Below are 26,716 nucleotides of genomic sequence, written 5' to 3' on the forward strand. Positions count from 1 at the left end.
ACACACAAATAATTATACAAATAATTGTTGAATGCTGTCTTGTACAGGGAACTGTATGACGTGCTTCTGGAATTAAAAAAATGAATAAGGTACTGTTTTTGCCTTCCAGGAAGTCAGATGCCCTCACTGCATCTTGAATCCACTCAGATAGGTAGGATTATAGTAAGAGTTCATATTTACTGACTACCTACTAAGCGCTTGGTACTATTCTTAGTATTTTATTTAACTTTTGCATTTAATCCTATAACAGCATACCTAAGAAGGGACTATTATTTCTGACCTCCCTTTCGAGAAAGCATGGAGACACATGCTTTTGGCACTTTGCCCAAGATCAGGGAGTTATAGGAGCTGGGGCTAGATAGAAGCCTGGTGTATACCTCTCTGACCATTACTTCACTGGGCCACCTGGCATCTGTGGAGGGGCTTCTGAGCACCTGTGATCTGATGGAGAGCATAGCAGAGGCAGCTGGATGCCAGACACTGAGGAGACGCCTGAGTCTGACAAGTGGAAAGAGGTGTGTGTGTGGAAAGGCGCTCAGGCAAAGGCTCAGCAGCAGGAAGGCCACAGTGCACCTTGAGACCACAGGAAACAGAGGGAAGCAATGCTGGACAGCTGGACAGCTCCTGGGCTGTAGGGCCAGCTGCCATTAGAGACAGTCAGCGTAGAGGACCCTTAGACCCCACCAGACCCTGCAGAGGATGAAACAGAATGCCAAGAGATTCACCTTTCTTATAGATGCAAAAATGTTCATCCACTTAAGAAAGGAAACAAATACAAACCACAATGAAATGCCAGTTTCCTGCATTGGATTAACAAAGACTCAAAAGCTTAATACTACTTAGTGTTGGCCAAGACTCTCTTTTTGCACAATTTTGATGGGCAAGTCGATTGGGAAAGCGTTTATGGTGCAGTTTGGCAATATGTGTGTATCTACATTTTAAGTGCACATACTTTTTGGTCCAGAAAAAGTCCCCTGAAGATACATACATACCTGCAGCATAAATGTATACACATACATATATGTAGGGTGTGGCATTTTTAGAAACAGAAAATCAATGATCTTCATCAGTAATTTAAGCAAGTAAATTATGATAATACACACTAGAAAATACTGTGGCTTCTTGTTACTCTTAAACCCCAAGTCCTTCCCATGGCCTGTAAGGCCCGGTATAATTTGGTCCCTTTCTCCTTTCACCCTAATTTCCCACTGCTCCTTCTCTCCCCCTGCTCCAGCCCCTGGGGGGCTATGGCTGCTCCACAGACCAAGGCAGTTCTATCCTTAGGGCCTTTGCTCCTGCCGTTGCTCCTTAGAAGGTTTTCTCCCCCAGATATTAACATGGCTGTCTCCTCACTCTATTTATACCTCTGTTCAAATATCAACATGTGGTGAACAGCGTCAAAAGTGACCCTTAATGATCTGACCTCCTGGTATTCACATCTTGTGTGATTCCCTTCCCTTTAGTGTGAGCTGGACCTAATGACTTACTAATAATGAAAAGAATATTTTAAGAGGGGAGAGATGTCACCTCTGAGATCTGATTATAAAATACTATGACTTCATCTTGCATGCTTTCCCTCTCTCCCTCTGTCTCCCTCTCCCTGGCATTCTTGCTTGTGAGGAAGCAGGCTGCCATGGTGTGAGCTGCCCTATGGAGAAGCCCACATGGCAAGAAACTGAGGGAGACCTTCCGCCAACAGCCAGTGAGGAACCGATGCTCTCAGAGAACAGCCTGTAGGAAACTAATTCCTGCTAAGATCGTTCAGATGACTGCAGGCCTGGCTGGCAACTCAACTGCAGCCTGAGAGAGATCTTGAAGTAGAGGATGCAGTTAAGCTTCTCCTGGACTCATGTGACAGAAACTCTGAGATCATGAATACTGTGGTTTTGAACACTAAGTCTTGAGGTAATTTGTAACACAGCAATAGATCACTGATACAGAATCCCTGGGAGAAGCCTTCTATGACTATGCGATGTAAAACAGAATTCTTTGTTGCACAATGATCCCCTAACCTGCTTTGTTTTATTTCATGGCATGTATTTCTTGGACATTATTTGATATTTTTTTGTTTGCATATTTCTTTCTCTCTACTATAATGTAAAGCTTTATGAAGACGAAACTATTTTGCTTATCATTGTGTTTCCTAGTGCCTAGAAGAGTGCCTAACATTAAATGGGTGCTCACATTTGGTAAGTATTTGTGAAGGAATAAATAGTGCAACCCATAAAAAGAATGAATAGTCATGCAGATCCAGATATGGGGAAGGCTTCCAAAATATAACATTATGGCGGGAGGGAAAGCAAGTTGTAAGGCAATCTATATATATCTCATGATCCCCCTTTCATATCTAAAAGTTTGCATATGCAGTGAAAAATGTCTGAAAAGATACAGATCAAAGTGTGAATAGTGGTTTTCCCTGCAAGATAAAATTATGGAGCCACACTGCCTTAAACATTTCTTTAATTTTTTACGGTTTTGTAATTATTCTAGAGCCAGAAAAACTCAATGAAGACATTTTATAGAAGTCTTAAGGCCAACCAGCCACTTGCTCTTCAGTGTTCCCGTGTCTTCTTTTGGCGAACCTCTGAGGAGGCTACCTGCTCCTGGTCTCAACCCAGCAGCCTTAGACATTTTCCTTATGGTGGCCAGAACCACTCTCCCTGCACCTCACCCAGCCAGACTCCAGTCTCCAGGCAGTGCACAGGAAGAGCTCCCACATGACAGACTGTCAGAAACCTAGCATGTTTTCTGTGAATATTTCTTGGCAATAATTACTGAATAGGAAATAGGGAGTTGAAAAGAAATAAAAATACAGTACAGCAAAAAATAACTGTTTTTGCAGTTCAGCCTTGAAGAGATAAAGGCTGCTGAGGAGCTGATGGATGGAGCACATTCCCCTGATCCTCTGCTTTGCTTGAGGGTGAAGTTCTCCTGGGTACACTAAGGCTGGGCTTCAGGGAAAGTTCCAGTGAGATCCCTGGGTGCATAGTCTGATTTCTCCCTGGCTATGCTGAGTGTATCTCTACAGGCAGGTACCCAGAGAGCTCCTATCTAAAGCCCAGCATTCTCTGTAGACTAAGAGTCAGTGTGGAAGAGAGGTAGGGGTGGGCAGCCTTGTCTTTCTTCCCCACACAGCTGGGCTTGGGTGGTTTTTCATCACCCTGGTCATGCTATCCACTCTCCACTGCCTCATCCTCTATGTCCTATGTGCTCTTAAGTTTGCTGTCTATATTGATTGGGTGACAAGGTAAGCCTGCAGGAAGGGAGCTGATCATAATCCTGAAAGACACAATCCTGAATGCCATAATCTTGAATGTGGAAATCCTGAAAGATCACAATCCCCAAAAATACAATTTTGGGAAAAACAATAAAAAAGTATTTTAAAGATATTTGTTTACATTTTAAAAGGGAATTTATTTGAGAAACATAAAATGCAACCCAACACTTCACAGGCCACTTTATACAGTAAAATAGTCAATAATAACAAATATTTTTGCAGGCATAAACACTCAGATATACTAATGACAGCTACATGGATATAACAGTTATGAGCAGATGAACTATATTCATAAAGAAATAGGTGAAAAAGGGAAATATATCAACACACATAATTACAGTTGTATACACAACTTTATAATTGCTATCATATGAAATACTGTTAGGAGCAACCTAACAGTAATTTAAAGAGATTAATTAAAAAAACGATGGTGGATCACCATCAAATATGCAGTCTCCCAAAGATTCGAGATCCTCAGATATTTTATTTCTCACAAATGCAGATGAACTAAAAGAACATCTTTTCATTTATTGAGGAAGTTTCAACATTTTTACTTACATGAACAATGCTTACACACAAAGTCAACATTATGATAATGCATTTTCGTGGAGTCAAGTTTGCAAAACAATGCATAAAACCAACTAGAACTCTAAAAATTGCTGTGCAATTTATATCTCCAATATTGAAAATGATGTAAAGATGAAATACATAGCCTAGCAAATTGTAAAATATGATGTTAACAATTTAAAATAATGAAAAAGGCTAACAACAACAACAAAAAACATTCAACATACAGAAGAGCATATCACAGGGATAGATTATAGCAATTGCACAGAGGTAGTCCATAAGACTGGCTAACTTTCACCATCATTGACTATATTTTGAAGTTTTGCACTACAATAAATAGCTGTCTTTTTCTATTAGGACATGGTTTTCCTAGGAGAATATTTTCATATTCATTTTCTATGTAGTGCTGCTCTGTTTCATATTCCTCTGTGATTTGATATACAACGACATGAGCATTTCCTATTCAACTTTCTCATCTTCTGTTTAGGAATTTTGATCTCTTAAGGATTTCAATATTTGGGATGATGGTGTGTGGGATTGTGTCTTTCAGGATGATGATCCAAACCCCTCTGAGAGCAGGGACACGAGATGCTGGGTCCTCTGTGGTATCCTCAGGGCCTGTCACACTGATAGCACAAGTAGGGACTTGGGCAGTGTGGCTGGCAGAATGGATGGCCACCCTCACATTTGTGTATGTCCTTTCTAAAATGTGCTCCAGCATGGCATGGTCTGACAGTACAGAGTAGAGCAGGATTGTACCCACCTTCTTTCTACATTCTGTACTTCCTATAAGAGTGACCTAAAAGCACATTTTTTTTTTTGGCAGCCAATTAAACAGTTACAAAACTTGTTCCTCCACCTTTTCTTCTTAAAGAAGATGTCAACTATTATTTATTTAAATGTACTTTTAATGATGAAATATTTCAAACATTGTGAACATAGCAAATGCTCATGAATTTAACCTCTGGAATTTAACACATATTCTTTTTTTTGCTTTTCTTGTAATTTTAATTTTCATATATTTTCTTTTCTATTTTACTTTTCCATTTTATTTATGCTTTTATTTTTTGTTGGTATATAGTAGGTATAGATATTTTGGGGGTACTTGCAATGTTTTGATGCAGGCATGCAACGTGAAATAAGTACATATTGGAGAATGGGGTATTCATCCCCACAAGCATTTATCCTTTGAGTCACAAACAATCCAGTTACACCCTTAAATTATTTTAAAATGTACGAGTAAGTTATTATTGACTTCAGTCCTTGTGTTGTGCTATCAAATATTAGGTCTTACTCATTCTTTCTACTGCTTCTGTACCTACTAACCATCCCCACCTCCCCTTTACCATTTACTACCCTGCTGTTTTACCAAGATTACTTCACATTTTTGTATGAATTAAACATACAGATAAAATCAAAGCTTTCTTTATTTCTCATTCTTTGCTTTTCATTCTTTCATCACAACAAATAAATATTATTCTGAAGTTGGTATATATTATTCCTACCATGTTTTATAATTTTATTACATATATATTTGTAAAAATCCTATATAAAATATCAAATCTTATTGTCTGATAGTCTATAACTCAGAATTCTGTTTTCAATATTGATTCCTAAGAACCTAATTTTAGTTACTGAATTCTATGAGCGTGGCATAATTTGCCTATGCTCCAGTAGCTGTGTATAGGATTTCTCATTTCCCCATTTTCAACCATTCCTTAGTTTTATAAGGCTTTTTGTTTACCAAGCTGATAAACATGAAATGATATCTCATTTTAATTTGCATTTTCCTTTTGCTAGTGAGGTTGGACATCTTTTCATGCATTTTTTTTTTTTTTTTTTGCCATTTGGAATTTTTCTTTTATCAATTTCCTATTCTTACATTGTGCTAGATTGCAAAAATGGCCACAATAATTTTCCTTCCTGAATCTGTATCATTGGGTAATTCCCATTATATTGACTCTGGGCATAGACATGTGATTTCCTTTAGCTAAGAAGATAGGAAAATGTGAGACTCGAAGAGGCCCAAGAGACTTGGACAGGGCTTGTGCATTGGTGCTGTTTCTTGCTTCCCTGAAACCACCACCATGTGAAAAAGCCTGGGCTAGTCTGCTGAATGATGAGACACATGGCCTGGTGACCTCCATTACTCCAGCCAACTGCCAAACACATGATTGAGGCCATTGACTGTCAGCTGACTGCAAACATGAGCCTGAGCCCATCCCGAACTGTCAACCCACAGAAATCAGAGCATAGATAGCTGCTGTTTTAAACGAGTAGCCCTGGGTAGTGTGTTATGGCAACTATAGCTCATTCACATTATTTTGCCCATTTTTTCCCCTTGTGGTTGCTTGTCCTTTTCTTATTGCTAAACTCTTTATTTCTTCTATATATCTTTATCTCTTTATATCTTCTATGTCATGACTGGACCATGAACTGAGCTTTAAGGGCTGGGAGTAGAAATTTTCTCTAGGTTCAATTGCTCCATTAATTAAAATGTTCATTCCTCTCCTCTACTAATACACTTGTTAGTATAGTATTTTTATTTATTTATTTTTTTTTGAAACAGGATCTCACTTTGTTATCCAGGCTGGAGTGCAGTGGTGCGATCTTCGCTCACTATAGCCTCAAACTCCCACCAGGCTCAAGAGGTCCTCCAACATCAGCTTCGTGAGGTGCACATCACCACAACCAGGTAATTTATGTTTTTTGTAGAGATAGGGTTTCGCCACGTTGCTTAGCCTGATCTTGAAGTGCTGGGCTCAAGGGATCTGCTTGCCTTGGCTTCCCAAAGTGCTGGGATTACAGGCGTGGACCAGTGTCCAGCCTGCTAAACTTTTTCTTAGCATGACATTTCTCACTTAACTCTGTGTGTAAGTTTACAAGGCTGACATTATTATCATCACTTCCATTTTAGAGATGAGGTAGTTAGGAGTAAAGAGGTTTAGTGATTTATCAAAGATCATGCACCTAGCAAACAGGGTAGGAGAAATTTGAATCCATAAATGTCTGGCTACAGAACCAGAGCTCTCAGGCCATTTCACTTCCCTGCTTCTCTCACATGTTGAATTTACAGTCAGTCAGTCCATGGAAACTCTTTAGGGCCAGGCAGTATGCCACATTTCATCTCATACTAAACACAGAGTTTTGTTTTAAACTCTGATTCAGGACTTTCTGTTTTCAGTGGTATACTAGAACAATGTTAGCTAGCATCTCTTCCCAATCCTGAGTTCAGGACATCACATGGTAACTTGACATCAGCTGTGGTAGGAGTCTTTATATCACAGAATTTAGCAATACTGTGAATCGGGGGCTTTTTATCTTCTAGAGAGCTGGTTTACCAGCACATTAGTACTGAGCTGTGTTTATTCCTGTTCCTTGTATCTTGTTAGATCTGTCCCTTTCAGTTGCTTGTTAGGAACATGTTGGATCACTATTTGTCATCCAACATGTTTGCTCTTCCTATCCACTTTACATCATTTCACAAATGGGATAAGTATATTTTCTTCACTAGACCATGAACTAAGCTTTAAAGGCTGAGAGTAGAAACTTTTCTCCAGGTCACTTGCTCCATTCATTAATACATTCATTTCTCTACTAATAGGCAATATTCCTTGAGTATTTTCTATGTGTCAAATAGTATTCTAAGCCCTTTACATGTATTAAATTATTGTACCCAATCAGCAATTGATGAGTTATGGATTTGAGGCACAAGGAAGGTTGAATTATGTTCCTTAGGGGTTTACATAATGAGGTGATTCCTGAACTGGGATTCAAATCCAGTTTGCTAGTTTGCTGTCCTCTCTTTACTTAATTGCACTACAATCCAAACTTTGAGGCTTTTTCTGATCTACAAGAATGCCACAGAGGAGTTTGGATTCAGTGAGCAGTGAGATTCAGCAGTAGTAAAGGGCCATTATAAGTTTTTGAATGGTAGAGTGATACTTTTCACACAGTACTTAGAATGTTTTGTTACACTAGCATATGACATATTGGCCCAAGTAGGAGAAAGGGCAGGAAAAACACCTGTGGCATTATGCCTATCATTTAGAGCTTGCTCATATCTATGGAAATGAAATGACTCTTCTAAATGGGGCTTTCGCTCCAACTGGATCAGGCTCCTACTGGCTCAGTCAAGTTGCCAAGGCTGTGCTTATGCTGTTTCCCTGATCCAAGGTACATTCTCTAGCTACTCCATTTCTTTGTATATGAAAATAGTTAAAAACTAAACTACAGATATACTATTATTGGGCTCTCCCACAACATCTTTCCCCTTAAATATTCATCATCTGTTTTATACACTTCTGATTTAATCATTTCCCACATATTTATTATTTCTCACCAGTGAGTCTTTAAGTTCCTCAAGGGCAGGAACTGCGTCTTATACTTTGGCATGCTCTGTAGTTCTGAGATCACCAGAGTTACTCCATAAATTCTTGTGGACTATAAAAATGCATAAATAACTTCTTTTTTTTCCATGGCCAAGCTCATTGACAATAGGTACCTAGAGTAATATAATTAGGAAGCTCCAAAATAAAATTGTGTTAAGGAACTACTTAAATGCTGTAAAGAAAAGTAGAGAAGACAGCCAATTAGTATCTACGAGCACCCATGATTTCTATGTAATAGAAGAAGTCATTTATTGGATTTAGTTGACTTAGATTCCTGGCTACAGGCTTTCCCCTGAGTCCTTAATTGCTCATTCAAAAGGAGGAAGCAATGACCCCATTCAGAGCCAAGTTACAAGGTATCCATTAACAGATTTGAGAGTGTGGCTTGGGAATTGTGGCGCCTAAATGAGGCGAACAGAACCAACAACTACTGAACATCTTAGTGTGTGCAAACACTATGCTAAAGCACATCTTCTAGTCTTCATTACAAACCTGCTAGGTGTGTTTTCTTATCCTCTTTGAGAGATGAGAAAAGTGAGCTCTGAAAGAGTATGTAACTTGTCTGAGAGTACACAGCTGGTAAGAAGTGAAGCAGAGATTCAAATTCGCCTTCATCTGGCTCTAAAAACAATGCCTTGTTGTTTATCGAGATGGCTAGCCTGGTAATGTAAGTATGTGAATTGGGCTGGGTATAGGAAAACTGTGAAAATTTCCAAGTCCTGTTTGAAGACTTTCAGAATCAAACTTAAAAACTGCACTTCCTCTCAAAGCTTTTGCAGGCTAGTCTCCTCTATTGGACCATTGCTTGCAACTCATTTTTAATAAAGCACTTCAACCAGTCAGAGGTGGGAGACATGGGTTTGTCCGATATTTTCTATGATGGGCTGTTGTTAGCTAGCAAGGCCAGCCTGGAATTTCAACTAATGCTTGATGGGGAAAAGCATACCATTCAGAGGCTGTGAGAGCAAAGAGATCATCCGGGGACCAACTTAGGTGGCGCTCCTAAAGAGAGCCAGAGCTAGACTGTCAGCTGAGACTTCAGCAAAAACAATGGGTACAGTGATTGATAGGCTGGTCTGTAGCAACAGGCCTGGGGGCTACGTCAAATGGAATACCAGGAGAGTCTAGGTATACACAGGTCATCTGGTTCCAAAGGAAGATAAACATAGCCTCAGAGACTACAAGAAGGTGATGGAGAAGATAGATGGGAAGGTGGTTAGCAGCAGAATGGACAGGAGTAGAGATCTGAACAACAGCACCAAGGCAGAGTATTCAAGTCTTCTCTCTCTGGATGCCAGAGGACTGGATGGCAGGCTCTATTCTGGGGAGCCAGGTGGGATTTACACTCAGCAGAAAGACATAACAGAGCTCTGGGAGGTATTTTCCAGAATATACCCAAGACAGAGTAGTCTCTGCCCTAAAGCCTGCAATTTAGGGGACTATATATATCACGATTGTGATCTCACAAACACACATAAATACACCAGCGCCTCTGTCACTTGAGATCCAGCTGTTATTGCTGGCACATCATAACCTGCAACCTGGAACATTCGCTGTCAAGGCTATCACTGTTCAGGCCCCAGGGAAATATTCTTCACATCTCTTGCTCCACAACACAAATCAATTCATTCAGGTATGAGGGTTTGCTGTTGTTATTAGAAAAAGACAAGGGACACTTGAGCAGTGGAAGCACTTAGGTAAGGGAAAAGACAAATTAGCATACCAAATATTTTCCTCTCAGGTAGCATGGATGCAGTAGGTTCTGGCATAATAAAATAAGATTTTTTAGTAGTGTCACACATACTTTTTTTCCTTCTTTTTACACTCCAATTTGTGGATTTTGGTAGTACTTATAGTTAATACGGTATTCACAAAAGTTGTTCATGGTAGGTGAGGAATAACTTAGGTCTAATATAACATGTGTGAAGTATGGCACTGATTCTTTTTGTTGTTTTTTAAAAATTAATCATTATGGGTACATATTAGTTGTATATATTTATGGGGCACATGTGATGTTTTGATATAGGTATACAATGTGTAATGATTAAATCAAGATAACTAGGATAATCATCTCCTCAAGCATTTATCATTTCTTTGTGTTAGAAACAATGTGCTTCTACTCTTTTAGTTATTTAAAAATATACAGTAAATTATTGTTAACTGTAGTCACCCTATTATGCTACCGAATACTAGATCTTATTCATTCTATCTAACTGTATTTTTGTGCCTGTTCACTAGCCCCACTTTATCCCCCACTCCCTGCCACCCTTCCTAGCCTAAGGTAACCATCATTTTATTCTCTATCTTTATGAGTTCAATTTGCTTAATTCTTAGCTCCCATATATGAGTGAGAACACACACAATTTGTCCTGCTGTGACTGGCTTATTTCTCTTAACATAATGTCCTCTAGGTCCATCCACGTTATTGCGAATGGCAGTGTTTCATTCTTTTTATGGCTAAAGAATATTCCATTGTGTTTATGTACCACATCTTCTTTATCCATTTAATTCATCGATGGATACTTAGGTTGATCCCATATTTTGGTTTGGTGATTAGTGATATAATAAACATGGGAGTGAAGATTCCTCTTCAACATATTGATTTTTTTCTTTTAGATATGTACATAGCAGTGGCATTGCCAAATCATACTGTAGTTCCATTTTCAGTTTTTTTTGATGTGCCTCCATGTTGTTCTCCATAGCGGCTATACTACTTTACATTACCACCAACAATGACACTGATTCCTGACATGGTCAACTGTATGGGCATTGAATGCTCAAATTGCAAATTATCTTATTTATATAACATATTTATTAAGCTTTAAATTTTCAAAATATTGAATGAAAAATTAAAGATGATTTAAGTAATTGCTTAAAAATGCAACATTCATTGATTATAATATATATTTCTACATCTAATAGATAAGTTTGAATATTTTAAAAGAAAAATAGATTTGTAATTCTTTGAGAAATAAATGTAATTTTACAAATGTTTATGCTCAATTTACATTTAATTAATTAATTTTTATATTCTGAGACCAAGTTTTGCTCTTGTTGCCCAGGCTGGAGTGCAATGGCATAATCTTGGCTCACTGCAATCTCTGCCTCCTGGGTTCAAGTGATTTTCCTACCTCAGCCTCCCGAGTAGCTGGGATTGCAGGCACATGCCACCATACCTGGCTAATTTTTTTTAAATATTTTTAGTAGAGATGGGGTTTCACCATGCTGGCCAGGCTGGTCTCGAACTCCCAACCTCAAATGATCCGCCTGCCTCAAATGATCCACCCAAACTGCTGGGATTACAGGTGCATGGCATTGATTTACATTTCAAATGAAAATTTATTCAAATTTTGTACACGTTAAATACAATTTCCTTGTAGAGTGAGTGTCATTATTATCCTCATTTGTGTCAACTGAACACAAATTACATAAAATTCTTGATTATAGGAATATACTTAGTAATTTTATTTAACTGATAGCAAGAAAAATAAAGTTCACAGAATGCATATATAATAATTTATGAATTATGTATGCATTTATTATCCAAATATTATATGCCTATCAATAGGCCACCTACACATATGCAATAATGATTAAATTCAGTCTATCTTGATACTTTCTTTTTGGCCATATGAAACTATAGCTTGCCCATATTTTTAAATTTTGTTATCATAATGGTATAAACGTTAAGGTGAAATGTAAGTTATCTTCCAGTTTGTCAGTTTGATTTATAAATTTTAAATATTTAGACACGCCATGTGGGTTTAGTAAGTTGAATTGTGGCCTCCAAAATGATATGCCTAAAGCCTAATCCCTTCTACTTAAGAATGTGCCCTCATTTTGTAAAAGGGTCTTTGCAGATGTAATTAAGCGAAGCATCTCAAGACAAGATCATTCTGGATTAACTGTGTGGGTCATAAGTCCAATGACAAGTATCCTTATAAGAAGAGGAGAAAACACAGAGACATAGGAGAAAAGGGCCTGTGAAGGAGGAGCATCGCCAAGCCAAGAATACCTGGAGTCACTGGAGGGTGAACGAGCTGAAGAAGAATTCTCCTCTATAGACCTCAGAGGGCATGGTGCTGACACCTTGATTTCAGGTTTCTAGCTTCCAGAACTGTGAGAGAATAACTTATTTTTCTTTTAAAGCCACAAATTTTATAGTGATTTGTTATAATGTCCCTGGGAAACTAATATAAAAGTCTTCTATCTGTAACCTTGTTCTGGGTCCTGCTAATTAATATTTGGAGTCAGTAATATTAGTCTACTGGTAGACTAGTCTTGGGGTAGGAGTGCGTTACAAGAGCTTGTTTTAAAGCCTGCCCAAATGCTTTCCCTGAGAGACTGTGAGATCTTTGGAGGCAGGTACCTATCTTTTCTTTATATCCCCAACTGCTAGGCTCGGTATGAGGTAATGAAGAAATGAATCAATGAATCATTGAATGGTGGTCATCTAGAGTGCAGGCTCCAGGGCCAAACTTGCCTGGGTTAAAATTCAGTTAATGGAGGTGGTTCTTAGGAGTACTACAGTGTGAAAAGCCCTGTTCTTCACTGACATTGGAGAGAAAGGCGTGCAGGACATAAAAGATGAGACCTTTGTTCCAGCGATCAGCCCATCATTTACTGCCATGGGCTGCTAAATGTCTAACAACTGGCTCTTTAGAAAACCCAAGACAAAACGAAAAAAGTCTCCATTCTTTTAAAACTTTTCTGATTTCTGTAGTATAAATATTCCCACCATACCTGATTTGAAAGCACTAACAAGAGAGCCGCTGATTGTGGAGTTGGGAAAAGGATCACAGTGCACGAGTTGCTCTCATGAGCCCCACCTTGAACTGGCTCCAGCACACTCTTATCTGTCATTGAAAACTGTCTAAGATGTGATGATGTCAGCAAGATGGCAGAATAAGGGTTTTCTACTGCCATCTTCCTGCAGTGGACTGAGTTTTATAACCATTTGCGGATGAGAGTACAACTGGGGGAGACTGGGTGTCTAGTAGAGAAGTTCCAGCACCTCACTGGAGCAAAAAGAAAACAAAACAACTCAAAACTCAAAAACCCAAGAACAGATACATTGAATAGCTTTCACTTTACCCATGTCACTACTTTCCCAGGGCATCACAGCTCACTGCTAAAAAAGACTTCTGTGGCCCATGATTCCTCCCATGGAAGAAAGCGAGAGTAGTGAGTGAGCAGCTATGTGGATTTCCCAGCTATGTGGAATGCTACACAAGAGGCCCAGCTCTTCCTCACCCAACACATGCCGAGGGGACCACCATGGGGATGTGGCTGTGAGAGGCTGGGAGCAGGGAAAAGTGGTGGGGACTCATAGCAACAGGGCTTGAAATTCAACAAATGGCCATGTATTCTACTAACTACTTCACAGTCTCCTTCAGGGGGCCTACCCATGAGCCACTTGAGATGCCTTGCAAAGCTCCTTAACTGGCCCGTGGTTGCCCTTGATACTCCATGCACTTCACCACCTCTCCCAGTCCTCCTCTATAGCCCTCAGAGGGCATGCTGCTGACATCTTGATTTCAGATTTCTAGCTTCCAGAACTGCTGACTGGTTCACCATGCATGTGCTCCATACAGTCAGTGTGAGCCTTTGCAGATGGCTTGCAGGCATGTGCAGTGAACTGGCTTGACCCTGGGACTGGGAGGAGACATACGAACTTGAGCATTTTAGGGCATTGCCCTAGGGAAAACAAATGGGAGATTCTCAGCAACCAGTCTAGCTTCACAGGATGCAGAAAAGACGTACATTCTTAACAACTCCCTCCACCAAAAAAGGAACAAGAGAGGTGGAGTAGGACCATCCATAGAAAAAGTTTGAGAAAATCTCAGAATCCTCAGCCTTGATGGCTACTGAAGATACTTCTTTCCCAAAGCCAGTCAATAAAGACTGTAGGAAGTGCCTGCTTTTTCAAATGTAAAGATAGCAACACAAGACTTCAAGAAACAGCAAAGAGAAAGGAAGCATGACACTACCAAAAGCACACGATAATTTTCTAGTAACCAACCTAAAGGAAATATATATGAATTGCCGAAAAAAGAATTTGAAATAATTATTTTAAGACAGCTCACAGAAATACAAAGGATCATAAGAGACTACTATGCACAATTATAGGCCAACAAATTGGATTATCTGGAAGAAGTGGATAAATTCCTAGAAACATGCATCCTACCAAGACTGAATCATGAAGAAATAAGAAAATCTGAAAAGATTAAAAATGAGTAAGGATTTTAAATCAGTTATAAAAGTATCTCGCATCAGAGAAAAGCCCAGAACCAAATGGCTTCACTGGTAAATTCCATCAAACATCTAAAGAAGAATTAATACCAATCCTTCTCAAATTCTGCCAAAAATTCAAATAAAATAATCGAAACCTGTTTTACAAAGCCAGCCTCAGCTTGATACCAACACCAGAGAAGCACACTACAAGAAAAGATTACAGCCAATATCCTTGATGAACGTAGATGCAATAATCTCAACAAAATACCAGCAAATTGAATTCAACAGCACGTTAAAAGTATCACTTATCTAGATCAAGTGGAATGTATTCCTGGGATGCAAGGATGGTTTGATAAATACAAATCAGTAAGTGTGGTATACCACTTTAAGAGAATGAAGGATAAAATCATATGATTGTCTCAATAGATGTGGAAAAAAGCAGTTGACAAAATTTAACTTTTTTTGATGGTAAAAACTCTCAAATATTAGACATGGAAAAAATGTACCTCAACCTAATAAAGGCCATATATGACAAGCACACAGCCAATACCGAAGGGTGAAAAGCTGAAAACTCTTCCTCAAAAATCAGAACAATACGAGGATACCCAATATTACCACTTATGTTCAACATACAAACATAATGCTATCCAGAGCAACTAGGCAAGAAAAGCAATAGAAGCCATAAAAAATCAGAAAAGAAGAAGTAAAATGGTCTCTGTTTGCAGATGACATAATTTTATACATTAAAAAACCCTAAAGACGCTACCAAAAACCTGTTAGAACTAATAAACAAATGCACCAAAGTTGCAGAATATAAAATCAATATACAAAAATTAGTAGTATTTCTATGCATTAACAATGAACTAGTTCAGAGAAATTAAAGTGACAATCCCATTTATAACAGTATAAAAAGGAATAGAATACTTAGGAATAAATTTAGTCAAGGAGGTGAAAAATCTATACACTGCAAGCTATAAAACACTGATGAAAGAAATTAAAGAAGGTAAACAAATGGAAAGCTATCCTCTGTTCATGGATCAGAAGAAAACATATTATTAAAATGTCCCCATTACTCAAAGCAATCTAAAGATTCAAACCAATCCTTATTAAAATTCCAAAAGCATTTTTCACAGAAATAGAAAGACAATCATAAAATTTGCATGAAATCACAGAGGACCCTGAATTGTAGAGCAATCTTGAGAAAAAACAAACCTGTAGGCATAACATTTCCTGAAATTATATTACAAAGCTACAGGCAGTAATCAAAACAGGATGGTACTGGCATAAATACAGATATATAGAACAATGGAACAGAATAGAAAGCTTAGAAATAAACCCATACATATAAGTTGAACTAATTTTTCACAAAACCTCCAAGAATACACAATGGGGAAAAGATAGTTTCTTCAATAAATGGTGTTGGGACAACTGGATATCCACATGCAAAAGAATGAAATTGGACCTTTTTCTTTTACCCACACACAAAATCAATTCAAAATGGATTAAAGACTTAAATGTAATACCCCAAACATAAAACTCCTCAAAGAGTTTTAGGGGAAAAATCTCATTGGCATTGGTCTTGGAAATAAGTTTTTTGGATAGAACAGCAAAACCACAGGCAACAAAGGCAAAAATAAACAAGTGGGTCTACATCTATGTAAAGATACAGGAAAAAGTGAACTCAGTTTCTCCTTTTATACTCTGCTCTTACACAGTCACACAACACTTCTGACATGAGATGCATATGTGGAGCTGTTTTCTTACACACTAAGCAATCAACCCGTTCTCCAGTTTCTGCAGTCAAAACCACCTGGGTATCGTCTAATTCAATTCAGTTCAATTCTGACACTATCTACCTGGAGATATTGTCAGATCCCACAGGTTGAGGACTCAATCCCAGAAGATAATCCCCTACTTCAGATGCCAATTGCAAGTTCAGGCTTCTGGGACTTCTGAATTGTGGCCATAAATCAGAGTTCCCATGACCCTCTTACACTACTCAGGAGCCCCCAGCCATCAGTCAACTCAGTAAACTGAAGACACTTTTATCACCTAGAGATTCCAAGGATTTCAGGAGCTATATGTCAGGAGACTAGAACAAAGACCAAATATATATATTTCACAATGTCACAATCAAATTAAAAAGTTTCTGCCCAGCGAAGGAAACAACCAACAAAATGCAAATGCAGCCTACTTGAGAGAAAATATTTGCAAATCATATATCCAATAAGGGTTAGTATCCAAAATATATAAAGAACTCATATATAACTAAATAGCAAAAACAAAACATCAAAACAATAACAACAAAAGAAAAAGCAAAAACAACCAATAACCAAATTAAAAAATGGGCAAAGGACCTGCAATGGTTAATACTGAGTGCCAACTTGATTGGATTGAAGGATGCAAAGTTCCTAGGTGTGTCTGTGAGGGTGTTCCCAAAGGAGATGACATGATTTGAGTTATATATACATTTGAGCCAGTGGGCTGGGAAAGGCAGACCCACCCTCAACTGGGTGGACATTATCTAATCAGCTGCCAGCGTGACTAGAATAAAGTAGGCAGAAGAAGATGGAAAGAGTAGGCTGGCTGAGTCTTCTGGATTTCATCTTTCTCCCATGCTGAATGCTTCCTGCCCTCAAACATCAGACTCCAAGTTCTTCAGCTTTTGGACTCTGGGACCTACACCAGCAGTTCGCCAGGGGCTCTTGGGCCTTCAGCCACAGACTGAAGGCTGCAATGTTGACTTCCTTACTTTGGGTATTTTGGGACTCAGACTGGCTTCCTGCCTCCTCAGCTTGCAGATGGCCTATTGCAGGACTTCACCTTATGATCATGTGAATCAGTACTCCTTAATAAGCTCCCTTTCATATATACATCTATCCTATTAGTCCTGTCCCCCTAGAGAACCCTGACTAATACAGGACCTGAATAGACATTTTCCTAAAGAAGACATAAAAATGGCCAGCAGATAATATGAAAAGGTGTTCAAAATCCTTAATCATCAGGTAAATGCAAATCAAAACCACAACAAGGTATTACCTCACAACTGTTAGGATGGCTATTATGAAAAAGACAAGAGATAACAAATGTTGCAGAAGGTGTGGAGAAAAAGGAAACTTTGTACACATTTGTTGGGAATGTAGATTGGTACAGCTATTATGGAAAACAATATAAAGGTTCTTAAAAAGTTAAAAATAGAACTACCATGTGATCCAGAAATCCCTTTTCTGGGTACATACCCAAAGGAAATGAAATCATTATCGTGAAGAGATATCTACAATCTTATATATATTACAACATTATTTACAAAGGCCAAGTGAATCAAGAAATTGTGAGATGTGTGTTTTTGTATGTGTATGTGTGTGTGTGTGTGTGTGTGTGTGTGTGTGTGTGAATAGATCTAATGTACTGCATCTGACTATGGTTAATAATAATGTATTGTATACTTTAAATTTGCTGAGAGAGTAAATCTTAAGTGTTCTTAACCACACAAAAAAGGGTCGCTATGTGAGGTAATGGATATGTTAATTAACTTGATTGCAGTAATCATTTAACAGTGTACACATATATCAAATCATCCCACTGTACACCTTAAATATAAATAACTTTTATTTGTCAAAGCTGTATATAGCTGAAAAAATTCAATTATTGGCCATTGGGCTGGGGCAAGTTTATATAATAAATTTACTCAACTCCAAAATCATAATCTGTCCTCTGTAAATGGGAATAATGGGATTTATTTTTGTAAGGATCAAATCAGTTAATCCTTATAAAGTAATCAGCATCTAATAAGCACCAAATGAATGATAGAGGTCACCACAATTTTTGTCCTCATTAATATTTTATAATGCCCCACTTCAGTGCCTTCATGCTGTTCCCTTTACTGGGACACACTCCACTCTTTCACCAACTTGTTCTTACTTACAGTATGGTCTCAGTTGAAACCTCACTTCTTCAAGGGTGCCTTCCCTGACCCTGAGGTTAGATCAGTTGTAGGCTTCTGTATTTCTGTTCGTATTTCACAAGTCTGTGAATTTTGGGAGAGTAAAGACTATGTTATCTTGAGCATTTGTGTAATGCTCTACCTATCAAAGGACCTGACATGTAGCAAAGAAAGATAGTTATTGAATGAATGGTCCAACTCTGTTTAATATGTGACCAGAAGGAAAATTTCAAAGGAGGAGGGAGACTGTCTCTGGCAAGAAGATTGATTTGACTCATTTTTACAGGTGTTTGAAACCCTCACCTACATTTGATTTAAAGGCTGAATTTGGGCTATCTTTTCTCTCACAGCTACATGGCAACCTGCTTTTGGTTTGGGAGAGACATAAGAGATGGGATCCAAACTGCTCAGACTGCAGTGGGCTCCACTGTGTATAAATGTCTGACCCTGGTCATAGTCTCAGCCTGACTCCCAGGGCCTCTGTGTCAGTGCCTGGCCAGGCCTCTGTTGGAGAATGGCACCCATGTGGATTGGAATTAAAAACCCCTGTATTTGACTTGCAAGGTGGCTCATGCAATGACAGAAGCCAAAACAAATGAAAGATGGCATCAAGAGTTGGCTGTGGTCCTGGATCTAAGTTGGGGCACTTAGGGCCTTGCCAAGGGATTAGGGTGGGGGTGAGCATGAAATAATTATGATTAGACGATTCGATGGCATTTGTAGGACACAAGATAAACCTACCATCCACACATCTCTGTACTGTTACATATGGGAACTGGTGCCAAGGACATTAGCCCCCTCCCTTCCTGATCCGACTTCCTACCTAGTCAGCCATTACAATCTGCCCTGCCTTCTCTGAGGGGACCTGGATGTCAGCCACCTGCTGCTGGACACCACTTTGCAGCTGGGCAGGGAGCCACTGGCCCTCTTTCTACCAATCTTGTAAAGACAAGCTACAGTGTGTGCATCATCAGGGAGTAACGGGGGACTGGGGCAGGTTTAAGAATTTAAGCTTAAATGGAATTTATATATAGTTGTAAAAACAATAATCTTTTAGGTGCCTGCTTATCTTAGTCACTTACTACAACCATCTTCACAGAAACTTTGTGACCAAGAGGGAATCGAGGTCCTGAGTTCTACCCCAGCCCTGCAGTGCTAGCCTACAACTTTCAGCAAGTCCCTTCCGCCTCCTGATCTTAGATATACTAGGGAGATAGGCCAGACATTCTTTAGTATCTCATCTAATTTTAATATTTTGTTATTATATCTTAATCTTGTGGCCTGGAGCCTGGCTGAGTACCTGGCACATGATAAGCCCTTAAGAAGCATCTGTATTAAGTACTTTTTGCATATCAAGCCTAGATTTTTGGTGAGCTGATAGATTTAGATAGAAAATTGCCTTGATTGATTTCTTTGGATTGTCAATGGATAGGTCAACACAAGTATCATTGAGAACAGGAAGCATGCTGTAGATACTGAGCACAGTGCAAAGTAAAAACCTGTTAAATTCCCGACAGCAACAGTTACTGATATCTCCTCTCCTGGCCCTCCTGCAAAACACAATACCTTCAAGCCACTCTTTCATCATACTAGCAATTGACAGTATCCTGTTCTCTAAATCTGGAACTCCGTTTCATAAAAAAGAAAAACAATGGAGGCATTGATTTTTCAGAAGCAGGACTCCAGTCTGCTATGAAGGGCAGGTGTTTGGCCTATTCAGTTTCCATTATTCTAAGCCTGGCGTGAGTCCCCCCACCCTACCCCCCACCAAATGCTCTGACAGTGAGGAGGTAAGCAGGAGAAAAGGAATTAGTTCAGTCCTAAGTGTTAAGTGAAGCAATGCTGGGATCCACCTTCAGCACAGGCTTCTGCACAGGGCATAAGAAAAGAAGATGGGGCTGGCCCCAGAACATGAGGTTAAATGGGTCATCAAAAGCCAGTGTGAACCCCTGAGCAGCAGAGCAGGGATGCATCCAGGTGTGTTATAACAGAGACAGAAAAGACCTGCAAAGGATTCTGTCAGTCACAGAGGGAGCATCAGGAGTTTGAATTTTTCTCATTGTAGCAGACTTGTGCCTAAATGTGTGTACAAATCTGGGTATGGTAGGTACTTGTTGCATTTTTCTCTTAGCACCACTCTCCCTTACTGTGACAATGGGACCTTGATTTGATTGAGGGGAATTAGTTCTTTTCTCTATTTATCACAAGGGCTTCTGACAAAGAAGGCAACCCAGGGTGGAGCACATGACCCAGACTAAACCAACTGAGGAGGGCACTTTACCCCCAGACCACCCTCTACAGTTTAGGGATGAATACTCAAGTCATACCAGGTGGTATCAGTGAGCTCCAGCCTGGGACTTTGGTTTGCTAAGGGAAATGGGCTCTCCTAGACGAGCTAATCATGATATGTCAAGATTGAAACTACTGGAAGACCCTGTGTAGAGCCTGCACTTGGAGCCAACCCAGAGGCGGCTGAGCTGTGAGATGAACTCAGGGGACATGGTGTAAATCCTGAATTGTGCCATATCCAGGGGTGTTTCAGTTATGTGAGCAAATAAATTCTCTCTTGCTTAAGCCAATGAGGATAAAGTTCTTAGAACTTTCAACTGAAAGAGCTGACTGACTCACTGACCTTTAGCTGCTATTCTATTTTTTTCCCCTATGAACTAAATTCCTATAATGCATGGGCTGGAACAACATAAAAACTGAGCTATGAAAATGTGTTTAAGGGTGAACTGTCTAAGGGAAAAGTCCTATCTCTAGTTTTGCTCAAATTATTCTCACCTTTGGTTTTCTTGATAATATCTCTGATAAAGGTAAACACTACCTCTGACACTCTGCATTTCTTTATTTACAGTGAGTGCCATTGAGTAATATCCTGCATGACATTTTATAGAAGCGTGTTTAATAGCTTTTCTTTTTTATTGGAATATAGATAGAGTGGATTGAAATTCTTCACCTTCCCAAGGCTTGCTTTTAGGATATATATATGCAGGCTGATGCTCCCCATACCCTTGTGGGAAGAGGGTGAGGCACTGGGAGCCATTTCCCACTCTGAGCAATATCTGTTTGGGAGTGTCCTGATTTATATGGTGATTTTAAAATCCATACATGTGAAATCCCTAAGGTCACTGGATGAGAACACTTCTCCTCAAGCCTCATGTCGAAGATGCAACCTTTCTATGATCAATGGTCGATATGAATTGTTATGTTGGTGAAGGAGGAATTGGTGGTGGTGTTGAGGTTGGGAGAAATTGTGAAAATTCCTGCAGTGTGGAAAGTGTTTGGAGTGGAACCTTTTATGAATGTTTACTCCCAGATGCTGGGATTGGGTTGGTGCCTGGTTTGTCTCCACTGTGCAGGTGTGTACCATGAGGTCAGCAAATCCTGTAGTTTTATGTAAGTCATACTGACTTCTGGGATCATAATGTTACCAAGGAACCAGGGAGAGCCATGATTGCAGGGTGGTTGGGTGTGGTGGTCTACATCCTTGATACTTAAAGTGGATCATGAGGTCAGGAGTTTAAGACCAGCCTGCCCAAGATGGTGAAACCTTGTCTCTACTAAAAATACAAAAATTAGCCGAGTGTGGTGACGGGTGACTGTAATCCCAGCTACTCGAGAGGCTGAGGCAAGAGAATTGTTTGACCTAGGAGGTGGAGGTTGCAGTGAGCTAAGATGGTGCCACTACACTCCAGCCTGGGAGACTGAGAAAGACTCTGTCTCAAAAAAAAAAAAAAAAAAAAAAAAAGAGAGAGATCTGAAGACCAGCAGCAGCACAGCATCATCTGGGAACTTATTAGAAAAGCAGGATCTCCGGTCTCATGCCAGGGCTACTATATCAGAATCCCCAGGTGATTTGTACGCACAGTAAAGTTTGAGAAATGCTGGCCTATGCCTAGTGACTCCAGTACTTCTCTTGATTCAATGTTTAATGAGCACCCACTGTGTTCTGGCATTGTGCTGAGTATTACAGATATAAAGATGAATAATCCAGTCTTTTCTAAAGAGCTTTTCACTCTTCATGGCTTATTTACTTCTTACTTTTTCCTGCAGTATCTCCCCAACCTCCCACCTTTTGGCTTTTGCTGTGTCTCTTCACTGAAATTCTTTCTTTGAAAACCACAAATGACCTGTTTGTTGTCAGATTCAGTTTGCTCCTCTCTGTAGCACTGAGCATCTCTGATCAACATCTATTAAATGTTGTCCTCTCCTGGTTTTGCTGACTTTATTTTATCTCGATTCTTTCTTTCCCTCTCCCTACACCCCTGCCTCATATACTGGCCCATCATCATCTTTCCCAGGGTTCTTTCCCAAATCAGTCCTTACCCTATCACCAGGTTATCTCATCCAGAGCCATGACAGGAATTGCTTTTGTTGTGAAGTCCTTGGCCCTTTAGGAATTCCAGAACTGTTGATTCAATATCAGCACCCTAAGGACACCCAAAGCCTCTCTTTCCTATAGATGTTTTTACCAAGTTGTCAGTTGATTCCAGTAGGGAATTAAATTTGCTGACTGTCCATGAAATGAGGGGAGTAGGTGTTGGTGAGTATTGCTGCTGCAACAAATTATCTTTTGCTGCTGTAACATCATCACAAGCTTGGTGGCTTTAAACAAATTTATTATCTTACAGTTCTGTAGGTCAGAAAGCTAATGTGAGTCTCATGAGACTAAATAAAATCAAGGCATCTGAAAGCCTGTGTTCTTTCCTGGAGGCTCTAGAGAAGAATCTGTACCCTTGCGTTTTCCAGCTATTAGAGGCTTCTTACGTTCTTTGGCTCTTCCATCTTCAAAGCTAGCAACAGGGAGCTAAGTACTTTTCATACTGTCATCACTCTGGTTCTCTGCAGCTTGAAAAGTTTCCTTGTTTTTTTTTTTTTTTTTTTTTAAGGATTCATGGGATTGGATTGGACTCACCTGCATGATCCAGGATCCTCTGCCATCTCAAAATACTTACCTTTAATCACATCACAGACTCTCTTGTTATGTAGGTTAGCATATTCACAGGTGCAGGGATTAGCACATGGGCATATTTGGAAGGTTATTATTTTGTCACTACAATGTGACTGAGCAGAGTAGAGGTTAGAGGAAGGGGACTGGAAGGGTGATGTGTCCTGGTGTGCCCAGGATGGATCCAAGATAAAATGAGTTAACAGGATACCTCAGTGCCAAAATTGGAAAGGTGGGTTGGGAGTGAGAAGGAGGGGTAGGAAGGGGTGGAGAATGTGGGTGAGGAGATGGAGAGCCTGGGCCCAGCTATTACTGTCCAATGGCTCCTAAGTCTATGCCCAGTCATATGCAGAATACCACTTGACGCTCATGGGGTTCAATGCTAAACTCATTGTCTCCCTTGTGTCTTTCATTCTTCCTGTTTTCCCTGTCTCTATGAATGAGACCACTATTTAGCTGTTATTTAAGGTGAAAATGTCAGTCATGCTGCTTTTCTCTTCACTCATCCTCTCACCAACAGGTCCTGGATCTCTATCAAGTTCTCTTCACTCAGTTTCTCAAACACAGCCTACTGCCCTAGACCACCACAAGCCTCCTACCCTCCACTGAACTGAGAGCAAAGCCTTGGGACAGACTTCCTGCCTCTGTGACTATCTGATTTCAGTCAATCTCCCATTCTGGTGTCTGGTTATCTTCCACAGATCACCTTAGTCCAGCTTAAAGACTGCCCACTCCCTTCAGGACCAAGTTCAAAGTTGGCATGATTTTTAAAGCTCACTTGGCATCCATCTCCATATCTGGCCCTATTTTTGCCAAATTTCATCTTGTACTCTATTCTCCAGCCTCACTGAATCCTTACTTTTCTTCAACCATGACTTTTGCTCTTTCTAGCTTTAGATATGTTTCTCCCTTCACCTGACCCTCCTGATCCCACAGGACTCAGCTCAGCTACTCCCTCTCTTTGCCCCTTCCAGGTAAACTTGGTCATGGCTCCCTCCCCAGACTTTCATAGCTTTTTGTGCAAATCGTGATTATAGCATCTAGCATATTGCCTTCTACTTGTGCCTGCCTCAATGTCCCATTCCAGAATTGCTAGGCAATGTTGGGAGAGCCCTTCTTTGTTAACATGAAACTTCATTTATATATTTTGTTATGAACAAAGCTTTATTGGCACACATGAGTATGTCCATTTCCCCACTAGGCCACACCATTTTTCAGAATGGTGACTACATGAATGCTCTTTCTTTACTCATATCTGATAGCTAAGAAATGAAGCCCCTACCTACCCACCCAGAGGAGAAAGAAACTTGCTCCACACTCTCCACCCTGAAGATCTATCTTCTTGGTCATGGTTTTCTCCTCTGGATAAGCCAAGGAAGGTGTGAATTTTAGTCTTAAAGAAGGCTGGAGGGTCACTGTAGAGGCAGTGATCTTTGGAGCCTCTTTCTAACTTGGAGATCTTGTAGAGTTATGCTTCTAGGGAAAGCTAATACTGGTTTCCAGGTACTATCGCTCAGAAATAATTTGAGATGAATCCATGTGCCGTCTGCAGTTTTCTATTTGGATACATTTAACTTTGCATTGCCATTTGTTAATTTAGTTACTTAATATTGACTCCTATGTGCCACGCCCCATGCAAAGGCGAGTGGAGAGAAGAAGGGAATCAGAGAGGCTTCTGTCCTCATCGAGTAAAGCAGTCAAAATTAGCACTGTGCCAGGTAACAAATGGCACTGCAGGTGCTCAGGAGAGCTCAGATTCTATTCTGATGGCAGCAAAGAGCACTGAAGTAGTGACATGACTAGGTCAGACAGAGGTTAAGGGAAGCTTTGGAATGAGGTGGCATGTCGGTTGGGCCCAGGAGAGAGGTCTGGGTTTTTACAGCTAGTATGGGAGAGGGGAGGGGTGTTCCAGAAGGAAGAAATGATGGCAAGAAGTACTCAGATGTGGGAAAGCAAGAGACTGAGTGTTCAGAGAATCCCTACTTTCTTATGAGATTTGGTGAAACTCCTGCACAAATAGCCTGGAAACTACCCAGATGTGTCCACAGAGCAACAGCACAGGTTTGACAGTCTGCATGTTCAGTATCGTGAAGGGCTCTTCCCAGGTGCATCCACTGAGGGAGACCATCACTCAGACATGAGAACTTATGGTCCAGTGCTTTCATTTTGTATGCTGTTCTGTCACCACGGCAACGGCAGCTTCGGCTGCTTTGGGCCTGGCTTCCCCGGAGGTTGCCCCACAATGATGATACTCCAGGCTCCTGCTATAAAGAGCAACACTTGTTTAAGCTCAGCCTCTGTTCAGCTAAGAAGGTCCATTTTCAGGAACTGGCAACTGCCCTGATTGCTAGGGGTAGTCAATTTTAGGAGAGGGAAAACTTCTCACGAAGATGCTGTGTTGTAGATATATATAGGTCTTCTGATTGCAGCTGCTCTGGTGACAGTGAAGTCTGTTCTTGGCCCGCATCTTCTGTCTAGAAGTCACATAACGCTTTTCATCATTCATATAGACAACACTACTTTTGTTCTGTTCCCAAAGCCATGGTGCTGTGTCAGGGGGCATATCCCAGACAGAACTTATGTCTGCCAGTTATCCCACTGGCAAGGAGAGACAATGAGTGTTCTGAAGGTTTAAACCAAGGACCTGATTGGTGAAGAAACTACAGCCAATGAACCAGGAGAAGGCAGGAGGGAATGACAAGCTTTTTAGTACAGTGGACCAGGCAATGCATACGCTCCGTTAGATAAAGTTAGATGGTTCTTTTCCTTGATAACCCTAGTCTTTTGTTCCACTAGAGAGTCACAGACTAAGATTGCAGAGACTAATAGCATCTGAATGTTAGTCAAGACCTGGGAAAAGTTCTGGCCTCAAATTTCATTTTTTTTTCTTAAACCTCAGCCTTGCAATTTAAATGGAGAAGACCGTGATTTCCTCGTAGAAATACTGTTATACCTTTGTCAGTTAAGTGATTAAATATGAATCCCTGTTCTGAGTCTATTTTGTAGCATCTCTTTAGCTTCTAGCCATCTGAATTTCAAAAGTCAGTAATTTTGGTTGTTTTAAATGGGTATAAGGTTTAGGGTGCTAGTTCTTTTTAAATTATTTTTGTTGAAGTATAACTTACAAAAATACAACAGGATAAAGTACAACAGGATAGAGCATAAGAATATAGACGATCAATTTTTATGAAGTGAATACACTTAAATATCCTCTACTAAGGCAAATATATACATTACCAGCATTCTAGAAGCTTCTCTTATGCCCTCTCCCTGTCATTTATTGAATGTATGCATCAATTTCTATATTATTAATAAAGGTGAAATTACTGGGCTGCAGGGCATGTGTATAAGCT

At 39.9% G+C, this 26,716-nt stretch overlaps 1 long non-coding RNA gene across 1 annotated transcript in view; it reads left to right on the plus strand.

Moving 5' to 3' along the window:
• Nucleotides 1-26,716, plus strand: part of LOC141585647 (uncharacterized) — a 293,847-nt gene that overhangs the window by 81,573 nt on the left and 185,558 nt on the right. Inside the window, exon 2 of the long non-coding RNA XR_012519243.1 lies at nt 6,414-6,539. This is a non-coding gene — a long non-coding RNA (uncharacterized LOC141585647). The remainder of the gene's footprint in view (nt 1-6,413; nt 6,540-26,716) is intronic.

The sequence above is a fragment of the Saimiri boliviensis genome, chromosome 9 (assembly GCF_048565385.1).
Source record: "Saimiri boliviensis isolate mSaiBol1 chromosome 9, mSaiBol1.pri, whole genome shotgun sequence".
Taxonomy (NCBI): domain Eukaryota; kingdom Metazoa; phylum Chordata; class Mammalia; order Primates; family Cebidae; genus Saimiri; species Saimiri boliviensis.